General features: G+C 41.4%; 1 long non-coding RNA gene across 3 annotated transcripts in view; it reads right to left on the bottom strand.

The window, feature by feature from the left end:
• Positions 1 to 239: 239 nt before the first annotated feature.
• The window catches only part of LOC125331816, a 61,326-nt gene continuing 36,533 nt past the window's right edge, over positions 240 to 25,032 (bottom strand). For 2 of the 3 annotated variants that reach the window (XR_007206219.1, XR_007206220.1), the window contains 9 exons: positions 16,477 to 16,554; positions 13,464 to 13,569; positions 13,241 to 13,336; positions 8,694 to 10,372; positions 7,895 to 7,970; positions 4,262 to 4,404; positions 3,060 to 3,269; positions 1,632 to 1,745; positions 240 to 368 (listed from right to left, as the gene is read on the bottom strand). This is a non-coding gene — a long non-coding RNA (uncharacterized LOC125331816). The other variant, XR_007206221.1, reaches the window with a different exon arrangement.

The following is a 25,032-nucleotide window of genomic DNA, read 5'->3' as shown; positions in this document are numbered from 1 at the left end:
TGTGGCTCTGAGAGCCAAGAATCTTTCCATGGTTCCTCCATAGTTTAGAGATGGAACAGCAAAACAAAAACAAGAAGAGAAATCCAGAGTTTACTCACAAATCAGTTGCTGTCCTTAGGGATCGTGGATCACTCTGCCCGCATTATCCACCATTTGTTACAGTGGGGAAACTGCAACACGCGTATCACACAACGAGGCCCGTGGAAAAGAGATATATATATATAGACCGATTCTTGATAGATGTTTCAGAGAGATGTTTATTTTCCCAGCTGCATGGCTGGGATCTGCCGAGGAACTACATTTACACACACCACACAGTCCAGTCTTAACACTGGGGAGAAATTTGGAGGAATTCAGAAGCAGAAAATCTAGGAGGATTAAGGGGAAAAAACACAAATAGGAGATAAAAAGAAAATGAGAGAATGAAAAAGCCTTATGCTGTGTAAAATTTGCATATTAATAATATTAAAATAATGCTTGTTTATAGGAAAATTATGAACAAGCAGTGCTTGTTATTAACAGCATCTTCCTAGGACCGCTTTGCACATCTGTGTTCTCCATTAATACCAAGTAGCAACCTTTGGAGCACATGTTGTTCTGTGAACACCAAAACTGTCTTACACAGATATTGGGGAACATTTCCCTAGATAAGCTGTGCATGTATTCACAAGTAAAATATGCAGCTATACCAGTCTAAACACATAAACCACTCAATTTATATGAGCAAAACAGGAGCTCAAGGCAGGTCTGTACTACAGAGACCAAGCTCTGAACTGGCAACACCAATCCATCAGGACCTGTCGCTGCCAAAAGAAAATGTAACAACCTTACAGCATGAGCCACATCTTAATTTTTGTTTGGGCTGGTTTAGCCAGCCTTCCTCAAGACCCTTGTCCATTAATACAGAATATAATTTGGACAAGAGCATGCTTATTCTGACCATCTAATGCATCATTTAGGGAAATTCAGGTGTAACTAAGCCTCATAAACAATCACTACCTCCTTCTGAAAAGAATCACCTAGAAGGCTACAAATTGTATGAGTAGCAGAGTTATTTTCCCAATAAAGCTTTAATGTGTTTCATTTTTGCAATATTGGTACAAAGGAAAGTCTCACATGTACAAATGGAAATTTCAGGTGACAAATTCCAGCTGATTACCAGCAGTCAGCTTCTAAAGCTCAACCTGATTGCAAAAACTAGAAATTTTTCCATTCCTTAATAGGAGACATTAAAGCTTATTAAAACAATTCACCATTGTCTCAGCAATTCTCTGTTTCTGTACAGTGGTATGTTTTCCTGGAATAACAATATCCATAGCAATTTTATGGGCGTGGTTCAGATCAAGGACATGTGCTGCTAGCTGGAAAATTGCATTTGATCTCTGCTTTTCCTTATCTCTTTTCAGATTTTATTGTCTCTTAAGTTTAAAGACACTTTCATTAAAGAAATTATTTCCTTTCTTTGGGAGGTTGAATAAGAAGGCACTAAAATCAGTGAGAACCTTTCCGTTAATTTAGGGGAGCTTTACATTAGACTTTCAATTAGAAATAGTAAGTGTAGAAGTATAAAGAAACCAAAGATAAAGGAGAGGGGAGCAGGAGGTGGAAATGTTTCACGAACATTTACAAACCTCTAAGGTTTCATTTGGCTTTATGTTAAATTTAGGTCAAAGGTTTGGGTCAGCTTTTGTTCTCCTCAGCCCCTGTTTGATCTTCTGTTCCAGAGCGGGATCTTGACAGATGCACTGTGAAAAGGGAAAAATCGGTTTTAAAAGCTGGACTCAAGATCTGCTAGAGGCAGAATGATGAGGCAACTGCTTTGCAATTTGTTTCATGTCAGAGGGAACACAATTGCCTCAGATAAAATAGTGCAGCATTGGACTTAACACTCCAGATATTTTAAGGAAATGTAATGAGAGGGACACATTAGAATTAATGCTCCTGCTTGGCATCTCCTGCAACCACCTCAGTGGTGACAAACCCTTGAGTTTTGGGGTTGTGCCAGGCCCTGAGGCAGCAGCCTTGACTGTGTTTGCCACTTGTAAAACTATTCACTTGAGGACAGTATTTTGTTGACCAGTGGCAAAACACCCAATCTCCCACAGGGAGATGGACCACTTGTCCTCCAAAGGTCACTGGACTGCAGGGTGGCAAAACCACTCTCTCCAGCCTTTGCCCGGCATTGACAAGAGAGGAGTGAGGAACAAGAGGAGGATTTTGGTACTTACGACACAGAGACACAAATAAGGCAACTCCATAAGGAGAGATAGTATCTTCAGGTTAATTTATTGTAGTTTTTATAATTTCTAGATGATATTGTGGGAAAATCAGAGCAGCTTCCTGACACGTCTTCTAGCTAACTTCAAAGGGAAGTAAAAGTTGAAAACGATTACTAAATTTAACTGAATTATGTTAATCAACTGGACAAATTTAGAGGGGGGGAGACCGGGGCAAAGGGCAGCTGATATATGGAAAGTAAAGAAGGATGTTAGGAGCAGAAGTGATAAAATCACTAGGGACAGCAGGAGAAGCAGGCAGCTTTTAACCCCAGAGCACCAAATGTTCTGTCACAACACAATTCCTTCTGCTTCATCCCCAGCTTGCTGCTTCTGCCTGAGTCCCCTCCATCTCCACCTCAGCCACATCAGCACAAGGGTTTGCAAGGCCCCTCTAACCCAGACCACTAAGATCTGAGTTAACACAAAAACCTCCTGCACTGCTTGGGTGCAGCGTCACTGGATGGGGCTGGCACTTTACATGTGCTTTAGCTCAGATTCATCCTGTTTAGTTTAGGCATTTAACCACAGACTGTCTCTAATTCCCTTAAAATCCTTCTCCAGCAAGCAGAGAGAGGTGGGCACCCCCAGGGCCAATCCCTGCTGTTGGAGGGATCATTATTCTCCCTTGTCAGGGGGTACAGAGGGAGCTGGGCCCCAGGCACCCTCCTCAGCCCAGCATAGGACAGGCCCATGGCTGCCAGTCACACCTTCCCTTCTTCTCACAGGTGCAGGGACCAAGACATGGCCACAGAAGAATAGAGACAAAAATAGGTTTCTGACCTACTTCTTGGCAGCAGGCAGCATTGAGAGCGGCGGCTGGAGCTGAGGGGGAATAGATCATAACCACACAAACTGCACGGATGTGTTGGTCAGCTGGGAATGACATTGCCTCTCCACACTGGTTTTTCCAGCTTTCTCGTTGAAGCCTTTTCTCTCTCTTTTTCACCATCCTTGACACACAGACCTGGACGATTTCTTCCCCCTTAATTTCTGCTGATAACACATTTTCTTCTGTGTTTATTTGAAACAACATTATTTTCCATGGTTTTGAAATCAACTCAGGACACAATTGTTTTCTCGCAACATTTTGGAGACAGCATTTAAGAAACATTTTCAGAAACATGAATATTTGAAGATTATTACATTTAAATAACTTCCAAATATGAGATTCCTTTGCTTCTGGAGGGAATTGTGCTGCAATACTTAAATCTTTTATATTAATTTTTTCCCTTTCTGATTTAAATTCAGCCATACTGTGGATTTATATTATTACTTTTCATCAATAGCAAGTACTTTCCATGCTAGCAGGCTCTCAGTGGTGTCTGCACTGAACAACAGAAAATACCTATTCCTTGGAGGAGTTTTCTCTAGATAATCTTTTATTTCTAGCCTATGTTTCTAATTATCAATATTCTGTAGTGTTTAATCTTCCACAGAAACTTCCAATATTTTTAGGACATCTTTTCAGACACCCTAATTGTTTCCTTGTGGAGACTGAACTGGATCCATGGGATGGTCAGCCTTAAATATTTGACACCTCTTACTCTTGTTTTCTCCTATAGGATGGTTTATATCAGGTTGGCTGAAGATCTGCTCTAACAGAGGGAATGGATGCTGTACGCTGCACACATTCAAGCAGTCCCATTGTCATCAAGTATTAAGATGAGATAATTTCAAAGAAAACACTTCCTTTGTCCCATGCAAATAACATTTGCATTACTCATTTCAACTGGCTAAACAACAAAACCAAAGTTTTTTTCTTAATAAAAAGTGAATGGTCTTAAAGCAAGCACCACAAAGAGTAAAGTTGCTGGAAATTTCCTTTCTGGGAAGGGATGCAACAGAACTGGAGTTTTATTCTTGGGTCACCAACACTTAGGGTAAACCAGGGGATTATCTTTGAAAAAATTAAAACTCTCATGAGAAAAATAGCACACTACTCCTTCTGACTGACTCCAAAGAAGAAAAAATTGCAATTTTACCCAACACATCCCATCTGGTTCATGCCTGGGAAGGCGCATTTCTTTCAGAGTGAGCTTGTTGCTGTCACATCCTCTCATCAGCTGAATCCTGGGAAGTGTCTCTCTGTTCTCTCTGTGCTGCCAGGATGCTCCTTATGCCCCTTCTGTAAACACACAGGACAGGTCTCAGCACACTCAGCAAGATACTTTCAGTTCTGTTTGCACAGAGCACTCCTTTTCCATTACAGGAAATCAGGGAAAGAGGACTCAGCCAGCCCTTTGGCCGAGAATCACAATTCTTGGGCATCCTGTAGGCACAGCTGTTTAGGGTACACTCAGAAGACCCCAGTGCATTCTCAAAACAGTTTCTGAGCTTGTTTAGCTTTAAAAAACATGAGTGTTGTCACCGCTGTTGATGCCATTTGGGCTCAGATTTATGAAAAAAAAAAAGTATTTTTGATTAAATAGGCACACACCTGTACATATACTCACACTTCAGAGGTTTGGGAGAATTAGATGTAAATGGCTGTTGATGAAACTCAAGCACTGTGTGCTGGTGCTGGAATTCAGAGCCAGCTTTCCGGGATTAGGTGTCCCTGACTAACCTCAGCTGTTAGAAATTATTTTGGAGCTTGGCCCTGGCAGGTGAGGGGTCACTGTGAGGAGGAGAACAAAAGGTTTTCTTCTCTCTTCTGCCCCTGCCTTCCCCCCTCTGCAGTATTGGGCAAATGTGGTTTTAATTCAGAAATACAAATGTAATCTTCAAAGTCACTCTGAGAAGGAAGGGAGGGGGAGAGAGCAAAAAAACCTCCCAAAAAACCCCAACCAAACAACTAGATTGCAATTTGTCAAGATTTTTTTTGACTCTGAACTGGAAAATCTTAACAGCCGGCTGATGAGCCAGTGGGGGAGGAAGAGAGACTGGGAGTGCTGGAGCTAGCCTGCAGTGCTCTTGAAATGCAATGAACTTTCTTGCTGTCACAAACAGCATCTAATATTTTGCTTTCTTCAAGGCCAGCCCTTTTCTGATATAAATAATCCTGTGATCCCATATCACCAGGAGTCTAGGGAAAACAGCTCCACCTTACGTGCTGTTCTTGGAGTGCTTGGAGAAGGCAAAACTGCCACTGAAAGCTGTTTGGGAGCATTAAGTAGTAAGGAAACATTTTTTCCCCTACCTCGCACTTTTGGAAGTCTCCAGGCTGGGAAGTATTTTTGTTTCCTCCAGGTTGTGACAGCAATGGCTGCATATGGGCTGCAGCTCTGACAGCAGATGTGAATAATGGAAAAGGGTTCCGAATACGAGAAGTCACTCTGAGCGCTCACTGTACTTTCTTAATGTATGTGACATTGACATAACACGCCCCAGGGCATTCTGGATCAGACCATGTTTGCCTGTTCCACGTGTTGGTTTTATGAACAGCAATCAAGTTGTAAACATGTAGGCAGTTGAAACACATGTAGGCAGCGTGTGTGGTGAGTGGCTTCCCATGCTGTGCATAGGTGGGAAGAACTGAGCAGAGGTGAGGGCAGCAGAAACAACATTTTACCATGAGAGGAGAAGAATCCTGCTCCCTGGCAGGGCTCATGGTGGGCAGTCTGGATGGTGGTGGTGCTACATCATGTTATCTGATTGTGTAAGACACACAGCACCTGGAAACAGCTATTGTGATGCACAGAAGCTCAACCAGATACATCTCACAGGATCTGATGTGAGCTGGATACGCTCTTCACCAATGTAAGAAATTAAAGCTTTCATTTCCCAAGCACAGATGATGGATATCTAGGTCACAGCTCAGCAGATGGTCAGTCCAAGCCCCTCTTCCTTAGTCTGTGAGGCAGTGGCAGATACACATTTCACAGATCTGTGTTAGTGAATCAGCAGCACTGAGAATCCTGTTTCCCCCTTCCACATCCCCATCCTTCAGAAGGAAAAGTCCATTTCTGCAGGGACTTAAAGCAGGATTAATCCCTCTCTGATCTCCTCCTCTAACTCCTTCTCCCTGACACCCCATTCCAGCTTTCATCCTATTTGGGCTATTTAGTCTAGAGCAGGGAAGACAGAGAGGAGAGAGGAGACAGGATAACAGTCTTCAATTATATAAATGGCTTATGCAAAGATGAAGGCAATAGATTGTTATCCACATCTACAGGGAAAGCACAAAAACAGTAATGGGTTTAAATTCAGCAAGGGAGACCTGAGTTCAGCACTAGAATAACTTCCCTGCTGCAAGGGTCATTGGGCACTGGAGGGGATTGCCTGGGGGATCTTCATAGCTGACAGGGTTAAAAAAATACTTCAGACAAATGGATCAGGAGTGGTTTGTGTGGGGATGGATGAGGTCAACTCCTCAGGTCCCTTCTAGCCCTGTTTTCTTCTATACCATGGTGGTAACTATTCCAGACTCAATCCTTGGCAGATGACAATGATAAAACTCCATTCCTCCTGTGTTTTTTGGGTACAAGTTGGCAATCTCATGGCAGCAACACAATTGGGTCAAGGAACTGATGAAGCCAGAAGACAGGATGGTCTCTCAGTACACAGCAGGCATAGCTGTCAGGTCCTGCAGCACCCAGTTATTCTGCCCAATCCTAAATAATTTAATTTTCTCTTAAAGAGTCAGCAAAAGAAACTCAAGCTCCCAAGAGCTCATCAACTCTGCAGAGGACAAAGGTTCACACTCACAAATGCACACTATGATTCCAAAGCAGTGGCACCTCAGCAGCCTCCCCACAACAAGACAAAGAGAGTTACTTTGCCCTGTGCAAGATTACCAGATACCTTGGAGTGTGCTTGTGTTTGCAAATGGTACAGCCTCATCATGCACAGCCCTTGCAAGAAGGAGCACCCCTGGAGATGCTCTGCTCTGAAATGCACTTCTCAGCAAATTGCACTGAAAATGGGACTGATCCTATGTTTACACAAGCATATCCTTAAGTGCATTTCTGGATTGGGGCCTTACTCAGCTATATTTCAGTCTTTTGGAGGTCAGTAGGGATTGATTAGCTTCTCTGCCTGACCTGGGCAGTGAAAGCCTACATGTGTCAGAATAAGGATGTTTTACAGGATATAAGGATGTTTTTGCATATAATTTTTCTCACTGAGTTTTAGATATCCTAGACAGAAAATATGGCCAATAACAACAAAGGGAGAAGTCTCTCCTTCTAAAAGAGAAGTGTGAGTGAACCCTAACAGATGTAATTTGTATCATTACTGCTGATGAAGTTAGCAACCTTTAGCAAGGAGACATGGATCAATAGCTACTTGAAAAGATACAGCTGCAGATATCTAAGTAGACATGAACAAGGAAGAGAGGTGTAAAAGGCAATAGCTGAATATTTAAACCAGATGAAAGTTGTAAGGTAGGTTAGTGACCTTAAAAGAACCAGATAAGTAAAAAAAGCAGAGAAGGGCAACAATGATTTATATACCTGCCCTGCACAAATATCAGAATGGCTTATTGAAGAGAGTAGCAAATTATGAAAAAAGTAGAGCTTTATTAGATTAATGACAGAGGAGTTTGTATAGAAAGGCTGGCATCTTTGGAAAGTGAGAAAGAGAAATTAATTTTATTTTAACACTTTTGTTTCCAGGTTTGAACACTCCTTTATTCTGCCATGCAGTTATCTGCCTTACACTTAATAATTACACACCTGTTTCCAAATGCTTTGTGACAACTGTAGAACTCAACGTATAGAAAGCAACAGGACATCCTGGAGACTGATGTGCCTACAGTACAAAACACATAGGAAGTCTGCTGGTGACACAGTCCCTGGTACCAGAGAATCCGCCCTAGGCTAGAGTGACCAGAAAGGCTTCCCCCAGAATACTTTGCCCTGCTATGTTAATATACCCCAGTTCTGCTCCCTTGGTTGGCTCGTGGCTGCCCCACCCCCTTGCTACCTTATATGGTTCAGACTTTAGCAGGTTTTCCCCTCCCTGTTCTCCCCATTGGCCTTTGCCCCTCACCACTCCCCCAGAGCTTCCCCATTGTTCCCCATTCCCTTGTCCCGCCTTTGCACCGCCCTCATGCCCTCAGCCCCACCCCCATACTTAAACCTAGACCCTGCATTGTTTTCTGTCTTTGCTTCCAGAGCCCTTCACAGGGTGGAAGCAATGAATTGCTCTTGTGGAAATCTATGCAAAGACCCTTCCTGCCTCTTTGCCGTGGACCCATATTACTGAAGCTATCCGTGTGTGTGTGTGCACACGTGTGTGAGTTTGTGGCTGGTCCTGCTGAGCAGCTTCGCTTTGGAGATACTTTTCAGAGATTGCAACACCTTGCGCTCCGGACCAGAAGCTGCAGAGCTCGAGATAGTGATAGGACACCAGGAAGGGGCACCCATGGAGACAGAGATGACAAATGCTAAAAGCTGGCAGTTCACCAAGGACCTGTTTCTAACACTGTGTAAAGAGGTGGGAGTTTTGGAATTGACCAAGAGGCTCTCAGACCTTTATCATGATTACTGTGGTGATGTCCAGAATCCTTAGTCTTGGATCATACATGCTTGTGTCCCTATAAAAGACAAAAAGACGACAACCACCTCCCACAGGCTTTAAATTAAGCAAAGTAGGGTAAAGTTTGATAGGAAAACAAGGAGCCACAGCATGAAGTGGTTCACATGTGGTTGCACAGAAAGTTGGCCCAGGACCTCCACATTCCATTTCCCATCCAAATGCCTAATCTAGACTAAAGGAAAGAACGTTTCTGTCTGCAAGAACAAACTTTTAAAACTGGCTTAAAGGATTCTGTTTAGGAAAAGACCACAACAACAACAAAACCAAAAAACCCCCAAAAAATCCCAAAACCAACCAACAACACACCAAAAAACCAAACCAAACCAAAAAAAAAAAAAAAAGGAGAAGAAAAAAATCCACCCTAAACAGTTTTTAATATATGTAGTTTGGTTTGCAAACTACGTGTATTAATCCTAACCTGTTTATACCAGCGGAAGGGACAAATCAGTCATCATGGTACTCATAATTGAACATGGAAATATATCTGTAATCATATCAAGTCCCAGCAGCGACTCTAACAACTTCTTGGAGCATTGCCATCAACAAAAGAACTAATTCCATAGAGAAAACGTTCAGGGGCACAGTTTGCACTAGTTAATCAGGGCATGGTCAACTACATTACTTGCACACACCAGCCTGCTGATCATTAAGGTCTGTGACTACCTTTTGCTGCAGGAGTGTGTGGCTGTGCTCTCCTCCAGCCCTGAGACTGCACTTGATGAGATCAGTGGCTGAATTCTTACCTCCATCCTCAGGGTCGGGCCTAAGGAGCTGGCACTGTGCAGTGCTCATTATTCACCACTTGCCATGTACTGGTGACCTGAAAACCTGACCCACAGCCCAGTGAGTCCCCTTTGGATTTCTCTGTGCTCCAGTTCAAGCCTCAAGAGAACAATTAGCATGAATGAGCTCAAATAAAAATGAATTGTTGTGAGTGTATTTATGATCAGTTTTGCATGCTGCCCTTTGCTCCCTGCAATACCCCTAGCTCAGGTGTAAGGCAGCTGAAGAAAGTTCTAGCTAGGAGAGATTGCATGTTAATAGACATACACAAAAGAGCTGCTTACAGGCGAAAAAAACAAAGATGGCTGAGAAATAAAAATTATTCAACAGCATCACCACCCAGAGAGAATAAATTCCACAGGTAGGATAGTGCAGATACAGCTATTATGGAAACATGAATCTTCAACTCCTTTATATTTTTATGTTTTCCCTTCCTTGTAAGGTTTGTTGAAAAAGTAGAATAGGCTAATAAACTCCTCTGATTTGTCTCCCTTAAAGTTTTGTGTGAGCAAAGTAACACATTCTATTTGAACTTTATAATTCATAAGTAATTATTTTTAGTTATGTTCTCTTCAACCCTCAATGGGCAGCTAATGAATTTAAGAAAATGTCATCTCCTTGAATTACCTACTGTAGTTTCTCACTAGCATTAGCTTGAGCTTAGCTGGCAGCAACACTCTAAAAATCATCATTAAAACTTATCTCAATGCAGGTGCAATCTGGATGAAGAGTTTCCCCCCATGATCTCCTGCCTCTGTGTTGCTCAACATCTCATCCTGTGCCATTCAAGGCTGTAGTATCTGAAGGCTGGAGTATTTGAGTTCCTTCACCTACAAAAATCAAGGGATAAATATGTATTTATTGCTCCACAACAGCTGCCATCCTGTGATGAGATAATTATGCATATGCAGGGAGGGTATTCCCATGGGACTTGGGGTGGACAACTTGAATTAGGCTGGAAAGGCAAAGGCTGGGATGGGATCTGCTGCTTCTGCACTACAGTGGCACTGTCCACAAACACTCTTTTGCCCCAAGAAAGTGCCAAAAGGAGGTGTGAGGAAAAGGAGGACAGCTCCCTTCACCCCATCCTGCCTCCACTGCACCTTCACAAGCAGTGGGAAGCAATGGCTGCCCAGCTTCACCCTCACACCTGCAAACCCTTCCATGGCCTCATTTCCTCTCTCCTCCACATCCTCCCACAGAAATGGGTTTATTTGTTAAACAGAAAGACTGACTTCTTTTGCTGAAGTATTTTAAGATGGTCTGTTTATGTATATGAAAACAGGGGACTTATTTTCCTAAAGAATCTGCATTTTCTAAAGGCTACAGGAAACTGTTTTTAAAGGAAATTCATAACTACTTTTGAATTTTTTTTGCACTTAAAGTCTCTTCCTTGGAGGGAATTCTCATCCACATTTTTTCATGAAACATCCAATACATGTATTCATTTTCTGTTTTAAATAAGAAAGAGATCCAAACCCAATAGATGTTAATAGAAAATAAAGCTTTTTGTCCTGATGCTGCAAAAAGCTTTCACAACAGTGAAATGCAGAGTTAAAAAACACTAATATGGAAAAAAAATAATTTTAATCGATCACAGTAAAATACACTAGTCAATACCACCTTAACACAACACGTTAAAAACATCAAAGTAACACCTGCCTGTGAAATGCTTGATTTTTATGCAGTTTCCTTGAGAAAATGGTCCCATAGAACTTTTTAACTCTACTTAATCAGCAAAAAACAAATCAAAGAAGATGACTCTCATTTCCTTTTCTAAATGAAAAATGTCCATTTCATGAGGGAAAGGTCAGCTGTTAGGCAGAGTGCTGGTGCACTTTAGAGAACCTAAAATCTGCACCTGGACTTCCTCATATCCTAAATATTTCCCTCCTTCAGTTTGGCTGAGAATTGCTGTTTAAAACTACTTTCTTCTTTCTGGTCCCTTCATTACTCTGACAGTTGGGTCTTTCTTAGAATTTATTCTTCCTGTAACATTTTCTGGATAATATACAATAAATTCTGGTTTATGTCCTAATTCCAGCTAGACAGCTATAGAAGTGTTAAATAGCTACTGTGACATGTCTAATAAATAGCCATCTAACCACATTATAAATAACCTCAAATTCAGCCCAATAAATATTGCAGTAAATTTGGTCTTGCCAGTACATCTGTATAAATGTCCATAATAAGATAGACAAGAAAGGCTAACCATACTAAAGAACTTTGATTCTGGAAAAAGGCCATGTGCAATACTTCATTCTTCTTAGAAGAAAAAAAAACCAACAAAAAAAGGAGCAAATTGTTTAGCAAATAATATAGTGTTGGGAAAGGGAGACATTGTTCAACAACATGCAATGTATTTAGATGACAAAAAATGAGACATGCAAAGCAGGGCATGTTTAACTGAACGTCTATGGCAGTCGCACATGCATTAAAAAGCAGTAACTTTCCAGTTATTAACTCCTACTGCCAGTACCATTACCAGCAGCTGGAAACATCTACTGAACAAGACACATAGGTCTTTTTCTTCCAGACTGCAATCCTGTCTGTCTGCCAAAAGTTTTGAAAAATATTCCAGGTATTTGGCTGACTATTGAGTAGCCTCATCAATATTCCCCTCATCAGCATTTCTTCACCTACCACCCACATTTTGCCACCCTCTTGATGACAGAAGCCAGGAGCATCTCAGCTGGAAGAGGCTGGTGTGGCCCTGGCAGGAAGGAGAGATCTGTCCCCACCTCCCATGCCTGATGCTGTGCACGTGTGTGCACCACAAAGCCCTACCTAGAGGCATTGGCACCCTGTGCCACCAGATCAGAGCTTAGGCTGCTCATTTGTGCTCTACCTCCTAGAAAAACAGTCTGCATTTCCACTGCTCGGACTTGGACATCTTTAAGGTTCCTTCCTGGCTTTGCTTTCTCATTAACCAAAAAACCATTCTCTCATGTGAGCAGTGATGACAATACCTGCCACAGTTCTGTGTTTATTCTGGTCTGTTTAGTTTAGGTTGTTTAGGTTTCATTTCTATTTATATGCTTAGCAAAAAAAAAAAAGTCCGTTCAGAGGAAGCTTTTAATACCACTGTTCATTCTTCATTCCCTATTTATATCCTTCTGGAACTCTGTGATCAGAAGATAGTACTACCAGCTTCCCCTGGTGTAAGTTTGCTCATAGAAAAAAAAGGCAAGTTACACAATAGGTCTACCATTACACAAAGGATGTGCATAAACATCTGCATAATCTAATATTTTCCACAGGGTCAGACTAATGGGTCATGTGCTCTGCATTAGTTTCTAATGGCTCAGTTTTGGTAAGGACTGTGGAAGCACACAGATAATGAGAAAAAGGGAATATTTCTTCTGCATTCACTTCAGTGGTAGCTCCTCAGGGAAGTGATCATAGCCCCAAGTCTGGCAGAGTTCAAGAAGCGTTTGAACAATTCTCTCAGGCACTCTGAGAGCACTCTGGTGTGTCTCTTGAGATGTCCTGTGCAGGGCTAAGAGTTGGACTCAATCATCCTTGTGTATTCCTTCCAAATCAGCATATTCTGTGATGTGCATTGAAAGTATGAAAGGTTGCCCATGGAAACCTAAATTTTGGGCAAAGCACTGCAGATGTGAAAACAGCAATTTTCTGGGAGCCTATGAGCCATGTCAGAAACACATCATACATGCCTACACCCAAAGTATGGTTACTTTGTCTTCTGCTCCTTGGGACACCACCACACAGAAAGCTTGGAGTTCCTGCATCAGCTGCATTGATTGGCAAGAACTTCCCAGGAGCTGATGTACCTGCAGGAGGAGAGACCAAAGCTGTTTGCTCTCATAGGTGATCACTCTTTCCATTCCATCCATGGTTGTCCTTAGATTGCCCCACTCTTTCCCCACACAACACTCCACAGGGGTCTGCATCTCCCACCTCTGCAGATGTTTTAGAATGGAAGGAACAGTCTTGGACCTCCTCAGATTCCATATGGTGCCATCAAAATCCACTCCATCTTCTCCAGTTATGACTGCTTTTCTGCCTGAGGAGAAACATGGCAAATGCAGAGGTGCTGACCACATCCAGATGGGATCTAAGCTCTTAATTTTATAAATAAATACAGCACAGATCATAGTGACACAGTGTCCTGTTCTATTCATGAGATATCTCAAAGAGGGACAGAAAGGCTCTCAGCAGAGCACACGACAGACACACTGAAGCAGAAAATGCGTGGGTACACAAGGCCCATTTTCCCTTGACTGCTTTAAAACACAGTCTCATTACAGGTGGAGGGGAGATGGAGGGAGGTATAAGCCTCAATTAACAGGTCAGGGGCTGGTACATATCTAATTATAAACCCATTTGGCCCTAGTCTAAACATCCTAATCTTAGTCCCAAAACATACAAATCTGCCTGGAGTGACACAAAGCAGCAATAGCCCATGCAGGGATTTGCCAGCTCAAAGAATCCATGTTGTTCTTTCAGTTATCACAGTTTATTTTTTGGACATTGAGACTCCAGAGGCTGCAGAGCAGCAAGGCACCATGGACAATACAGAGATTTGTGACTTCAAGGATGAGGGGAACCTTTTCAACAATACCACTGTCTGTCTCCACTTGATGTACTGCAAAGGCTAATTTGTTTTGAAATCCCCATTTTTAATTTGCATTATTGATCAACCTAGCAATTATAAATGTTAATCTATTCTTCAGTGGCCTTAAATTCAGAGATTGAGATCGTTGAACTAAATACAAATTCCATCCCTTGCTCTGATTTATTAAAACTTGAGTGATATGGAGAACCCACTGAGTCAGAGCACTGATAGGAATATGCTTTCAAAGCACATCTTTAATTAATTTTAAAGCAGGATGAACCAATTTATATCACTTTGATTTAAATCAGTTTTGTTAATTGTGATTTAAATCACAATTTAAGTATTTAATTTGCATTGGAATTGTGCTTTCTAGCAGATATTCATGACAAAGCGTTATTCTCAGAGACTGACAACTAATAAAAATGTTTAATTGCAAAGAAAGGTAGCTCTGAGCTGATATTTAATATTTGGCTTTGTTAACTAAGAGAATACACTAGTATCACATGTCACTATATACCGAAGCATTTATTTTGGGGTTTGATTTTTACGTTTGATTTATGAGAAGACAGGACATGGAGTTAGTTTTTAGTCACCTGATTCACTTTATAATATGTGCTTTGTGTTACACTGCTTCTGAACAAAAATATCCAGAAGAACATAATTGTTTAAGTGGAACTACATTGTGTCCTGCATATTTTAGGAAATATTATCAAAATATTCCTTGCATTTCAAGGCAGCTGATGTACTGAACAGTGCAAATATCAACAACAATAAATCAGCTGAACTATTTTTTCCTTGATTCCTTATTCTTCAAGATCAGAACTGGTTGATCTCTGATCTTATCTTCCCCCCCTACCCCCCCACCTTTTACTCATAAAATGGGAAAGGATATGCAAATTTTCCTGTTCTTTCAACTACCAGTTGTTTTACCAACTTGGAATACTCTAGTCATTATGTGATGTAAAGCAGATAAAATAAAAAGAAGAAAATGTTTTTGCACCTGCAAAAAAAGGCTGCAGCTGTCAAAAGCTAGTTTATTACTCAAGAAACTCCAATTCCAGGTGTCTAGTTAGTAATTTATTTCCTTTAGTGATTTGACATTCTTCAGAATTTTGGCAATGAATATATACTCAGCTGTTATTTTTATGAAAGAGGTTATTAATAAGAAAATAAAATTTTATTTTAGGCATTCATAACAAATTTAGGCTGTCATCATTCCAGAATGCATGACTTCAAGTTTAATTTTCAGAAGACAAAAATATTAATTTAAAAATTCAAAGATGAATGAATGTGTGTTGTAAAAACACACATGGATTTCTTGGCACTAAGGAACCACAGACAAAATGACAAGAATGTGAATGGACTAATTGCCGTCTATTTTAAAAGGAAACATGACAAAAACACTGTAGATTTTTTTTTTAGAGGATTTTTCTCCTGCCCTCAACTGACAAAGTATGATTTTTACCATTTGCACCTGGATAGAGGTTCTTCCCCACAAGGAAAACTCTGGGCAATGAGCTCTCCTCTCCCCACACTATAATTCTCACACAACATGACAGAAAAGGCACAGTCCTAAAATCAAAGAGTTGTTTCTTAATCCAAATACTTAATTCTATCTAAACCTCTACCTGATTAGAAATTAGTTAACTAAGTTCATATGGCTGCTGGGTAAGACAGCTGTCCCACTCAAATACTTAATGCAAGTTTACAGCACAGTTTCTTAGGGCAATGACTTGTTTCAGTGGACTCAATCTAAAGGTTGGATACTTTTTTTTTCTTGAAAGTCTTTTCCAACCTTAATCATTCTGTGAATCCCATCCCCATTGGCAGCAGCAGGGCAGGGCAGCAACACTGACTGCTCAGGCTGGCTGGCAGGAGGGCAGGACTGGGGTGTACACACTTCTGCTTCTGGGCAGCAGCACCATAGCACTCACAATGTACTTTGGAGCTGGGTAATAATTTTTCCCCAGACTATTCTCACTATTTGGCACTAGGAAATTGTGTTCTGTGGACCAAAAATATGTGGTGCTTACATTAACTCCTTCATACTTTAGTCAGCCCCCAGAACATATAGCCCTATATTTGTTTTCAATCAATTTTCTGAAATAAGAGACATTTGTTTTAATTTCTGAAGATGCCACCTGCTACTTGGTTACTACTTGGTGTTAACCCATACTAGGAAGAATTCTGTGTTGGTCTTTAGCTCCTAGAAAAGAATTAATTCCCCAGTATGGTAAGAATTTGAAACTAAATTAAATAAGCAAGCAAGTTAGCTTTTCACCAGTTCTGAGCATGCAGCACAGGAACATGTGCACCCAAAAGGTGCGGGAACACTGGGAATAGGCAGGCGCTCACCTGGGAGGGAGCAGGTCAAAACACCCAGCTGACTCTTCCATAAGGCCTTGGAGGAATATTTCCCAATCAAAAGAAAACCTGAGTGTAAAAACATTCAAATGAAAATTTGATAAGTAAACAAAAATTTTACAAAAGGGTAGAAGTGTTTCTGTGGAGTAAGAATTTTTTGCTTACTCCAAACTTCAGAACAGGCATAGCTAAAAAGAGGTGCCAAAAGCAGTAACTGAAGTGCTGTCACTGTGCTGCAGTTAAGGACATACAGCCACAAGTTCCCCTTAGCAACGTCTCCTTTTCTGCTAAAAACCACCATAGTTCACAATTCCTCTGTGCAAGTGCCAGCCTACCTGGATTTGATAACTCAAATGTGCAGAATAGAAAAAAGGGATCAGTAAATACCTCAGTCCTGTATTTGGAGAGCTACACTATACAATCAAGAACAATTAAATACTTTAAAACCTCAGTGAGCACCTGCAAGAGTTACGTCTGCTAAGCCCATCAACTCTGCAAAACTTGCACAGGAGAATCACAGAAGAATTTTGCAAGAGGAGGCTCAACACACAGCTGTAGTTTTTATGCTTTGGAACACATAAGAAATTCCAGCTATCATTGAAGGAAGTCTGAATGTCTTGCTGAAAGATGTGCATTAAGCAAATATAAACAATTAAGTAAATACATGGAAAAAGTAGTGCCTTGGAAGAAATAAACAAATGATATATAGCATCAGACTAAACAAGCTAGTGCAAACCCAAGACAGAACAGCTATCTCTGAAATCACTAGGAAGTAATCATAAAGAAACATTTGAAATACTGAATAAATCAGAAGAAATAGTTCTTTCCCCCTACCACTCATGTCTGAAGCAGTGCAGAGCAGCCTAGAGCCTGACATATCATTTTCCTTTAATCCCGTCATGCTTACAGTGAAAGATGCTATACTGTGTCCACTGTATCTAGTCATCAAGAAATTGCCTCTGTACAAGGATTCCTCATTTGCACAAAGATGAGGAAATTAGGTTGCTCCTCCCAGACAGCACTGGATAAGGCAGACGGGGTGTCTGAGGAACCACCACACTCCTGATCCTGATAGTGAGGTGATCCCCGATTTTGGAACATGCCAGGCATGCACTGGAACAGCCAATGCTCAAATGACACTGAATATGGTACATTCCATCCTAACCTGATCCGAATTTAAAGTTGGCTTTCCTGAAAACAGCAGCTCATCAAGATGTCTGTGCTAGCTATATATTTCACCTCCTGTGTGGGGAAGGAAAACTAAACAAGTAAAACTAGCTGACATCAGGAAAATTGAGAAGCTGTAACTCATACAGAATTGGCCCAGAAATAATCAGATTCCTCACTCCTTTATTTGTTCCTGGACCAGATCCATTCTTTCCAGATAAACTCCTCCTCAGTGCACTGCACAGCTCTGGTGTAACGAAGTGATGGGTCATGCTGGTGCTATCGAATCCAGGATTTATGAGGAGACATTATCACCTCAAATAGGGAATTGGAGGGGGCAGAGAGATTGTGGCTCTGCAAACAAGTCTTTAAGGCATGTTTAGATGGGCGGCATGTAATCAATCAAATTAAGGTGCTGTGCATTGATGTATCTCCACTGACCTCAGAGAGAATTCCAGCATACATTGGTACAGGATCTGTTGGTTAGGAATTAATTAACCATGTACATCTATTAGCAAAAGCAGGCACACCTCCTACAGGTAATTCAGCATATTTCCTCTCCTTTCCCGAGAGTAAAATGTCCAGTGCAGATACCAAAACTGCCTTCCCTGCTGATGCCCTTTTGTCTCTGTTTGGCATGTTACTTGCATTCTCCGTTCAGCAGCAGCTGTGCATAGCTGGTCAAACACTCCAAGTTGTTTGTCAAAGTTTTCTGAAGGCTTTTCATCTCCCTGTTTTCCCGTGACATGCCCAAACACAAGTCATCTCTGTTGGCTTTTGGAGCACATTAATTCAGAGTACAGCATCAGAACTGGTAGGTAATCAGTTAGCTGGAGGTTAAAGTGGAGCATTTTTCCCTAACGAGGGCAACAAAAAGGTGGGAAAGATTTCTGAATTAGAACGCTTTAATTTGGGTAATGTATTTCCTAGAGGCACACCACTAATGCCAGCTCATGGGCAATTCTTCCAGTAGATGCAATCTGAAAAGCCACTGGAGGTGGAGGAAAGCTATTCAAAGCAGAATGTTTATCACTTCTGAAGCGCACAATGGGGGGATAACAAACTGTAGCCTCAAGGCTTTGGGCCTTGAACACTGCACCACCCTGGATCCATGATGACAGAAAGAGAAATCTTCCAGTTAACATCACTCACACTTATCCTTAGACTGTGGGAGATGTTACTGTAAGGGTACAAGGAGGTACCAGAGGCCCCAAAGAGCAAGGGCAGGAATGCAGGAGCTCTGGAGCACTCAACTGGCAGCATGACACAGGAGAAAGGGGTTTGGGGGTTGGACACACAGGTTTTGCCACACAGTGAAGAGGGAAATAGATCATATCTGCCACATCCTGGAGCCCTGATCTATAGCCAGCTAATTAGTTTTACAGGAGTTTTATGTAAAGATGATCTCTGTGGAATCTTTTACTATGAATATCTCTCAAATAATTTATTTTATTTTGAGCTATTTCCTAGGAAACAGCCCATTAGTGTCAGCATTAAGGAGTAGGATGCCATGCATAGTTAGGAATGCCTGTTAACCTCCACCCTCAAAATGCTCATCCCTACAAGACAGGAGGAGAGAGGGTGTAAATAGGGCCTGATCTCAAGAGATCATCAGTGGGAGCCTGGCTCCTATTTGCGCTTCAAGAGTTCTCACACCAAATTTATGCCCAAATTCTGTCATGTGGTGTCAGGCCAAGTGAATGCACAGGTAGCTAAGTGAGGTCAGGAATTAATTTGACACATTATGGCTCCAAATGCCAATGATTTGTGGATGTGAAAAACTTTCCTACCCTAATCAACAGGAATATTCATGTGCATGAAATTGGATCAGTAAGATCAGGATCAGTCTCCAGAGAAACAAAACAATGTGAAGGCTGTTATTTATCCTGGCTGTGCTGTTCTTCTGAGAGGGGGGAAGAAAAAAGAGGAAAGATTCGAATTAGAGCTATTTGATGGGTAACATTGCAGTAGACAGGTTAGTCCTTGTAATCTGCTGGCACCATCAGCAGAGTACTAAATCAAATATGGTTTTACTCATCTTGTGTATCTATTAGTGCAATCCATTGCAATGGTTATTCAATATTTATGTTGTCTGTGTGAATTACTGCATATTTCATTCTCTTTTGAAAACTAGGATAGTTGAAATAGTACAGCGCTGCTTTTTATCTGACAGAGCTTTAATCTTTTGCTTATCATGGTTTCACCTGAATCGTTGTTCTAAAAACTGAATAAATGAGGTTTTGGTGAGGTAAGGAGTTCCAATATTAGATGCTGACACCATTGGTCATGCTGTCATGATACACCCCATATTCCTTATAAATACTAAGTGTGTGAAGATCCGTTTTTTTGATTGCTTGTATAATTTCCAAGAAATAGCACTCACCATACCGAGTAACATTTAAAACTGCTCATACTGTAGTCAAAGTAGTCAAATTGCACTCTTTAGGAAGTAAAGATAATCACTTAGAGAAGTCAGGAAAGACTTTCTGCTCTACTTACAGGAATAAATATAGTCTGTAGCTCTTCTCAGTTAGTCATATCCATCATGGCACTCTCAATTTGGTACAAAGTATCTGTCTTGGTTTGAAAGACAGGTGTCTGCCAAGGGAGACGGGAACCTCCCTTGAAATGAAGAATATGACCCCCTTCCCTCTGAATTATCAGAACTTTGAAATTACGGGGCTTTCAGGCAAAGCTATGGGAAAAGGAATAACAGTTCTTTACTAGTATCTATATGTATTTATAACAAGGCAAACAACAACAACGGCAGCAACAACAAACAGACCCAGAACCCGGTGCCAGCCTCTCTCGGCTGTCAGGCCCTTTCCCCTCGGGTGCAGTTCCGCTCGCAGCCGGCAGGGGCGCTGGTGGCTCCCGGCCGGGCAGGGCGGGTGCGATGGTTCCCCCGCGCCTGCAGGGGGCGCTCCGGAGCGAGCTCAGCCGTGTCTCCCTCACACGGTAAAGGCAGATGGGCTGGATGGCAAAAATGGGCTGCAGCGGGAATCTCAGAGTGGCAGCTGGAACGACAGGGTGGGCTCACCCGGGGTAGCAAGCAAGAGGCAGCAGAAACTCTGCAACTGTAGCAGGTGCTGTGGGGTGTCCTGGTGGGGGGGGTATGGGTTAGAGTGTAATGAAAAAGCCCAAGGCAGTGGCAGAAAGCTGGGCAGTGGCGGCCAGGCTCCTGTGCAGCAGCTGCTGCACGCAGCCGGGGAGACACGCCCTCTGGGAAGGGGGAGCGGGTCAGGGTCCCAGTCTTTTCCCCTGAGGCACCCGAACAGATGGCAAGGGTCCTTTCCAGTGAGGCAGGGTGCCAGTAAGGTCCCAGTAAGGTCCGTGGCTGCTCTCATGAACAAAGGCTGACCTGTGGCAGGGTAAAACGGCAGGGCTAAGCTCTGGCGGTGGCAGTGATTTCCCCCACCAAGCAGCAGCTTGACCCTCCTCCTCCAAAAACAAGAGAGCAAGGGAACACTTGGTGCTGCACCCAACCTCTTCCCCCAGCCCGAATCTCACCATATTGCTGCCCTTCCCAGAGAAACCCCCAGGTAAAGAGAGAGTAACCAGCTGCACCCCTCTTCTGAGCTGTGGCAACTTCTTTTGTCTCTCTTAAGTACCTGGTTGTTACTGTCTCCTAGCACCATATGGGAGAAAATTCCCTGAGAGAAAGAAACAAAAGGAAAAATCCTAAACCCCAACAGTATCCCAGAGAAAAATAGATCAGATTTCTCTAAATCATTAGAATATGCCTGCTGCCGCACTCCAGCACTGAGATTGCAACTCAGCATCTTGTTCCACTCTGCAGTGAAGAACCATCTGAAAGTTAGACTGAAGGACAAAATCTGCAAACAGACTTTGAGGGAAAATCACCTGCCACCTTCTAGGTGCCCACCATTTCTAGGGTGCAGGCAAAAGAAGGCTTGCAACGTCCGTGACTAAAAAGCCTTGCTCCTAAAGAAATCTTGTCATATATATGTTAAGTCTGGTCCCAGGTCCAGGAAGACAAGAGAGATATCAAGATGGTCCAGGAAGACATCAGCATGATTCACAATTCAGGTTTCAGAATCAGTAGATATTTTTCATTGTTTATTCCATACAGGAACAGTCAAATAAAGAACTTAAAATGACCTTAAAAAACTGAAAACAAAACCAGGAGACAACTCTTAATGCTGCTGTGCCATAATCCATGCTACCCCAAACCATTCTCCAAGGCAAGAAACAGGAAAACTCCATCAAGGAAATAGTGCCATAAAACAGAAAAACAAAGTATAAACAGAAAAATAAAACCAGAAGCCGATGTGTTCCCAAAGGAAATATTAAAAGCAAAATGCTTGTCAGTATAGGATGCTCCACTGCACACATCTGGTGCTCTCAGCAATACAGAACATTTCTTTAATTGCTATACCTGAGACCAAGAGCAAGAAATAAATCTAGACACTGATCTCAATGTATTTGGAGACAGGTAGAGATGAGTAGCAGCAGAAGATTTCATTGACGATAATCAAGCAGTTACGCATTACTGCACTGAACAGACATGCTCGGGATAGAGCTATGCCTCTATAATTCAATGCCTGTTTTTTAAATCCTTCTGGTGCCAGACATTGCAGAGATAACTGTGATAAGCCTCCCATTTCGCATATATCATCCAATACTTTTTGCACGATCCAAGATGTCAGTACAGCAATATCCAGTGGAAAATGCAATGGACGAGATTTCAGAGCAGCTGGACTGACTCCAGTCTGTTGCTTCTTCTTCTGGGTTGTTGTGAATCACTGCTTTTCTGTTGCTGTTTTATTTACTCAGACTCTAAGTACTGGTTACATGTTTAGACAGCACCTTGCATGATGGATCCTCATTCTCTCTCAGGCCCTTAGAAATGTGTAAGTTAGTATTATTCACATTTCGTGACTTAGACTTTTCCTCACAACAAACAGTGAAGCTCATGTGTTTATTGAGAGGAAAGGATTCAAAGATAGGCACAACACAAGAAAGGAGATAACTAACTAACACTTGCTCTGAGAAGCTGTTTGGTATTTCTAAACTGGAAAATGAATTTGCTCAGCAAGTCCTCTTGATGCCTTTTCCTGGTCTTAAAATCAAGACTCAAAGATGGTTAGAAGGGAAAAAGGGGTTTTACCTCAGTATTTATTTTAAGGATCGTTAGGTGCACCACGTCCAGGTGGAATGCGCTGAAATGCACACCGCAGTGCACACACACGATAGATCGGGTATAACATTACAGGTGTTACTAATTAGCATATCTATCAAAGATTCCCCAATGAGAGGCTTGAGTGAGCCCCCCTCCCCAAGGAACCTTCCCCCTGGATGGTTCTTAGTTCAGAAAATGTGTTCTGGAGAGGACCTTGGTGTCTGGAGCTTTCTGATCCCTAACTACGAGGCTTCTAAGATGTTTAGTCTCCTAGCTTAACAAAATAAGTCTAAGAATGTAGGCCAAAAACCACTAAAAATACAAAAAGCTATAAAAAGGTATATAAAAGGGGGAAAAAGAAAAGGCAAAAAATCATCTTGCTCAGCATCTCTATTGCCTTCACCTCTCAATAGGATGGTGAGAGGTTCCTCACCATTTCTGTAAGTGGTGTGAGTCCATACAACGAGTGGGTTAAATACTGTTGTTAAAATGTTCACATCCTTATTAGAAGTAATATGTTTTGCTCTGAATCCAAGCTGAATATTCTAAAATTGCTTTTAATAATTTTTTTCAGAGTAACATCAAGGATTTCCTTTTCTTGACTCAGTTTGCTATAGCTTGTCCTTTGTGAACAGTGGCATGTGATTGCCAGCTGTCATTATTACCTGTATATTTCTCACCTCTGTTTCATGTAGACCTGGTGACCCAGTACTCAATTTACCCAAAATACTCAATTCTCAATCCTGCCATTTCTCAAATCAAGAATGACATATTTTTAACTACGTTAACTGCCTCAGAGCATTCTCATCCTTCGCAAAATGAAATTTCAGCCATTTATTGCCTTACAGCACATTTGAGGTCAGGAAAAAATATTAGGTTCTCTTTCTTCAGGTGGGTACTCAAGAGCAAACTTGAGTACAATCACATTCTTAGGACTGACCAATACTAAATACAGGATACAGAGGTGTCCTTAAAAGAGTCACTGGGTTTTAGCAAATCTGAGTCTGTTCAAATAGTGTCTTTTCCACACAATTTGCCCTGCCTTGACACAATTTATTTAAAAGAAGAAATAATTGAACAAAAAACTTAAATGGGCTTTTTTTTTTTTTTTTTTACATGACAGAATATTGCCCAGGTATGATGGCCAATTGCTCCAGTGAATAGCAGTGCAGCTGAGGGGAGGACTGTGTGAAGAGTTCAGCAATCAAAGCCATCAGTCCTGCCTGTCGTGATCAGACTGCAATTTTTGGTGAGTGTGAGGATCAGTTTTCTGATTTCATCTTTTATAGAGCACAAGCAGAAGAGGATATCAACAACTCCTTTCCTGAACACCAATGGCTCATTTTATCTGCATCTGTTACAGACAATGTCAAAAGATGTTACCTTAAAATTGTCAAATTAGGATCAAGCCTGAGACTTGCTGATTCCTCCTGCTTTTGATGCTGAGGGGAGTTGGATATATTTTGAATGTCTGATTTGGTTTGTAGGGAATGTAATGCTTTTTTAACCAAGATGGAATTTTGACCCTGAAGGAAAACTAAAACACATTCATTATCTTGAAATGTGCTCCAATGCTGAATCAGAAGAGAAGAAATTAAGTCAATATTCAAATTGTGAAAAAAACCCAAACCAGAACAAGAATACCCACAACTCTCAAAATCCCAACTCTATTGGTCCTGAAAAGACTTTCTTCTGATAGTTGTTACACAATGCATTTTCAAAGATACATAAATATTGATCATACATTTACTATGCAATTAAGAGTTAATAAGGAATGCATATACACTGATATATTTCCTTTTTTTCCCAACTTATGAAACTCCTGAGTCACCGGACTTCTGGACCACATTTATCTTTCTCTTTCATGGAAGATACTCCTATACAAAGATTTGTGACTAGTTCAATGACAGGAAAATTTTTTCCTGTTTAGAAATATCCCGAACAGCACAAAGTTGAATTTCAGACTGCAAATACCTCTTCATTGTGCAACTGCCTTTTCCTCAGAATTACGTTAAACTTATTTAAGGCTTTTATTTCAATTTAATTTAAAATAGATTTCCTGAAGATGAAAAACCTTTGTGTTTTCTTTTGGCCTTCCCTTTGTTCCTACTTCCCATGTAATGATGCCATAATGATTCACTATTTGATGTTCTCTGGCTTCAGACTTACACTCTAATTGCCTAATTTCTTATGAGAAAGGCAGATAAGGAAATATTTCAAGAGGCATGTAAATAACT

The sequence above is a fragment of the Corvus hawaiiensis genome, chromosome 11 (genome assembly GCF_020740725.1).
Source record: "Corvus hawaiiensis isolate bCorHaw1 chromosome 11, bCorHaw1.pri.cur, whole genome shotgun sequence".
Lineage (NCBI taxonomy): Eukaryota > Metazoa > Chordata > Aves > Passeriformes > Corvidae > Corvus > Corvus hawaiiensis.
This window is presented reverse-complemented; position numbering and strand designations above follow the sequence as displayed.